The following is a 5,296-nucleotide window of genomic DNA, read 5'->3' on the forward strand; positions in this document are numbered from 1 at the left end:
TATACATCCTACAAGGAAGAAGGTGAAGTATCAACGCCCTAAAACTTCTGTTGTGTGGCAATTTATGACTTTAGATAAGGAAAATTCTATTGCTATTTGTAATAAATGTAAGCAACCTTTTAAAGATAAACAAGGTGGAGGTCAAGGTGGGACGGGGGGCTTAAATAGACATTTGTTATCTTGTGTGCTGATTCAATATAAAGAAGCTAAATCATTAGCCAATAGAAAAAAAGGAATTCCAGTTAATGATTTTGATTTTAATGTTAATGAATCGGTAGGGGATTCTAACATGGTTCAAGGAACATTAGATCCTTCTAACCCCGGTGGTCCACTAACACAACGTAAATATAATAAGGAAAGAGATCGTGAAAATTTAGCTAAAATGGTTTCTGTTTGTGGTTTACCTTATAGTTTTCCTTCACATCCCGGTTTTATTGAATATATTCAACAAACTTATAATCCTAATTATAGAGGTTTTCAAGAAATACTGTTAAATCTGATGTTTTTGTATATCAAGGTAAACATTGTCAATATCTTCGCTGTGTGTTTAGCATATTAGATTGTAGAGTGTCTATAACTTCGGACATGGGTCGTAGTGTTAATGGACGTGATTATTTAACTGTTACAGCACATTGGATTGATCATAACTGGAATTTGCAAAAAAAAATCTTAAGTTATAAAGAATGTGTAGAGGAAAAAACTGGTGCATATTTAGCTTCAAATATTTTGAGTGTTATAGATTATTACATTCTTATAGATAAAGTAATGTCTGTCACATTAGATAATACATCTAATAATGTAAACGTTGCTAGTATGTTAAAAACTAGATTATGTCCAATTGATGATAATTCTTTTCATGTTAGATGTGTTGCACATGTATTAAATTTAGTTGTACAAGATGGTATTTCATTATTTGAATGTGGTTGTATGAAAATTGAATATGTTGTTGCCTGGATTTTTTATGCTAATAGAGCTGCTAGAATTAGGGAATTTAATGAGCGTTGTGTACTATGTGATTTGCCACCAAGAAAAATTCCAAGACATATTAAAACAAGGTGGAATTCTTTTTACGAAATGTTTTCAGTTGCTTACGAATATAGAGGACCCATACAAATGGTGTTTAATGCTCATAATGCTGACCCATTAGACAGAATTTGTGAAGAAGATTGGGAAGAAACTAATGAACTATTAGAATTTTTAAGACTTTTTTATGATGCTACAACCAGGTTTTCTGGAATTTATTATCTTACTATTTCATCAGTATTAATAAATATTTGTGCTATTTCAATTCAATTTTCTAAATACAAAAAAATTAAAAAATTTAGAGTTGCAATCGAAGGTATGATTGAAAAATTTAAAAAATATTTTTTTCCTATTCGTCAAATTTTTTTAACTGCTACTTTACTTCATCCTGACTATAAATTACAAGGTGTGCAGGGACTTGTTGACACTTTTTATGATACCTTAGAAATTTCACCGGAAATAAATCCAACTTGTGAATTTTGTAAGTGTAGCATAAAAGTAGAAGCAAAATTTTGTATAAAAAATATAGAACTACAGGAAATACTCAAGAAGTTGGTCAAACTTCTAATCCTCAGAGTAAAGCTCGAATTTAAAGTTATATGCGAGATTTTCTTGGTCTTAATTCTACTAACCGTGATGATTTTGAAGAATATCTTAATCGATCTTTAGAAATAGTGGAAGACGAAGATGGCAATGAAGAATTATTAGCATGGTGGAGGAGGCGGAGCGTTGCATTTCCAATTTTGAGCAAAATGGTTGGTGATGTTCTAGCTATTCAAGCTTCATCAGTTGCATCAGAGGCTGCTTTTAGTGCGGCAAGGTTTCAACTTGGCGATCATAGACATTCATTGGCGGAAGACAGTTTGGAAATATCAGTTTTATTTAGAGATTGGGTCAACGCCAAGAGGAGAAATTATAATTTGCCAAAGTTAAGTTCCAAACAAGAAGCTTGGATTAATGCGGTACTTGGATCTAGTGATGATGAATTAGAGTCACAAGAGTTTCTAGCAAGTTTGCCAACACCGGAGGATGTTACCGTCGATATGATGCGACAATTAGAATTGGATTTTAAAGGAAAATACAAATATTAGATTACATCCGAGAACTAATTGAAACAGAACCCTTCCTAGAAAGTGGCTGCGTAAATTAGTTACTCATCTAATATTTGTAACAAATATTAGTTTTACATATGAGAACTTATTGAAACCGAACCCTTCCTAGAAGGTGGCTGCGTAGATTAGTTACTCCACTAATATTTGTAAATTGTAACTTCTAAGTTCTAAGTTGCAATTAGATTTTATTGAATAAATTTGAAGGCTTTATTAAGTCTTTTTTATATAACTATTGTCATGCATTTTAATTTTAATATATTCATACATATTTACATATATACTAAACTAACTTTAAAATACTTAATTTAAAAATCAAAATTTCAAGTTTAAATTACTTTAAAATATTTAAAATACAAATTTGAACTTCTCAAATTTGAAATTTGAAAATTGAAAATTGAAAATTGAAGTTTGAAATTTGAAAGTTGAATTTGAAATTTGAAATTTGAAATTTGAAATTTGAAATTTGAAATTTGAAGTTTGAAATTGAAATTTGAATTTTGAAATTTGAAAACTTAAGCATTATTTATTAGCTAAAAATGTTATTGAAAATAAATCAAATAAACTAAAAATGTTATTCAATAATCAATAACATATAATTTCAATACAAATAAATAAGTATATAAAAAATAAAAATCCCCCGTCCCGTCCCCCCAAAACCCGTCCCATCCCGTATATATAGTGGGACGGGACGGGACTTATTTTTGTCCCCCCAATCCCGGTCCCGGCAAAATCCCCCCAGCCCCATCCCCCGTCCCGTCCCGTCCCCCTTCGTCCCGTCCCCGTCCCCGTCCCCGTCCCCTTGCCAGCCCTATGCAAGGGGGTAAAAAATTGGTATAAGAGAGCTCTAAAGCATGTACCAAAAGTGTTTGGTAGAAGAGAACTTATAAGCTTAGTAAAATATCCTTAGCATGTTTGGTCAAACTTATAAACTTAGTAAAATTCTCGAAAGTGTTTTTCAAAAAGTATTGTCGGTGAGCAATGGTTTGTTTTTTGCCAATAAATATAAATGTACGTTTTAACAACAATTGATATTTGATCAAGCTTTTAAAAAGTACTTTTAAGTGTATTTTCTCAAAGAAGTGTTTCTAGGGAAAAACTTATACTTTTTTAGCTTTCGAAAATAGCTTCTACTAGTAATACTACCCAAGAACATTTATTTTCTCCCAGAAGTTTGACCAATCACCTGATTTTTAAAATAAGCTTGGCTAACACTTTGACCAACATATACGCTTAGTCAAACACCTTTTATAAATCAACTATCTTTTATAAGTCAATTTGACTAACTTATAAGATTAGAATTTGCTTGGATGAGATATGATTTTTGACTTATAGGTCAAAAGTAATAAGTTTTGAATTCTAATTATGATTTTTGACTTATTTTTTATCTGTTTGACTTAAAAGTCATAGTGACTTTTGACAAATTTTTGTCTTTTTTACTTTAAAACAAAGGTCTAAAAATACTTTTATATTTTATTCAAACATTACGAAATTACTTTAACTTTATTTTAGCATTTAAAATAAATCATCAAATAAGCTCTTAGTCAAACGTCCTCTAAAATAGAAATAAAAAACAAGAGAAAATTAATTCATAGACAGAAAGTAATAAGGTATAACCTTAAAATTGACCAAATGTGCACACATTTGTAATAATAATATATATGGTTACACAGAACAAACATTTAAGTAAAAAAATATCTAAGAATTAATATTGCATAGGAGTTTCAGACATCATATCACAATAATTTCTTGAACGTACTATATCACCACACCATAGGATAACATTAGTTCATTTGACATGATATGATTAATTTTAATTTACCAAATTTAACCTATATAAAATATTAAAATATTTCGATCAAGTGAATTCATTTGAATCTCTTTGACCCCACATGGGTCCGGCTCAGCTTACAAATGTAATAATTGCTAGATTACTCTACTAACAAATTCAATTACAAAGAGTAAATGACTGTCCTGAACTTGAACCAAAGACTTTTCATATGATTATATAAACTCTCGTTGGTTAGTCGACGGTTTTGTACTCCAAAAAAGATAGTCTAACAATGGAAACTAGAACATCATTTTTCATTATATTTTTTTTAGTAGTAACATCTCATGTGTTGGGAGAAATGGTGACAATTCTTAGCGTCGATGGACGAGGGATAAGAGGAATTATTCCGGCCACTATTCTTGCTTTTTTTGAAGGACAACTTCAGGTATCGACGTATCGTAACTATGCTTTTCTACGTATGCATGATGTGGCATTACTATATATTTTTTATATTTGAATTGTATTATTTTGATGATTATCATGTGGAGATCGAAATAACAAGATGACATATCAAAACTAATAATTAAAAATCTTTTATGATGATAAATCAGACAACAAATATATATTATAAGGATCATGTATTTCCACAACCCGATCTATATATAAAAAAATTGTTCGAGTGGAAGTATATCTCACAATTCTTCAACTACTCTTTTAGCTCTTTCAACTCTACTAGTGTCATTCTATATGGAGGAATATATATAGGACGAGTATCCGGAAGAATATCTACACCAAAGTCTATTTGATCTCTCTCAGGAGGGACTCCGGGTATATCATCTGGAAAGACTTCTGGAAACTCATTCACGACTGAAAATGACTCAATATGAGGTGTCTCAACACTAGAATCATTAACTAAGATTAAGTGATAGATACACCCCTTGAAAACTAACTTTCTGTAGCGACCCTAAAAATAGATAGGTGAAACTAGAGCCTAACGTATGAATTTTTAAAGTTTAAGCATAAATTGGAAGTAGTCACTTTTGAAAAAAAAAAAAACAGTTCAGAATCTGGAAATTGGCTAAGTTCAAAATCTGAAAATTCAGTGTGGAAATCAGTGAGTTTTTGGCCAACTTTGAGCAGTCATAACTCCTAGGTCGGGATGATCCAGGAGTAGTTCCAGTTATTTTTGGAAAGCCCTTGGAACGATCTTTCCAACGCCACCGAGTTTGCTCGATTCCGAGTTCGTATGAGTGAGTTATGCCCTTTGAAAGTTGGGCAGTTGGCAAGGAGTCCGTCCGGAAATTTAAGGGGCATTTTCGTAAATATTAATTTTAGTTAAATTAAAAAGTGGGTATATTTTATATTATTTCTAATTTCTATATGGTATTAAAAC

This window comes from Solanum stenotomum, chromosome 10 (assembly GCF_019186545.1).
Source record: "Solanum stenotomum isolate F172 chromosome 10, ASM1918654v1, whole genome shotgun sequence".
Taxonomy (NCBI): Eukaryota; Viridiplantae; Streptophyta; class Magnoliopsida; order Solanales; family Solanaceae; genus Solanum; species Solanum stenotomum.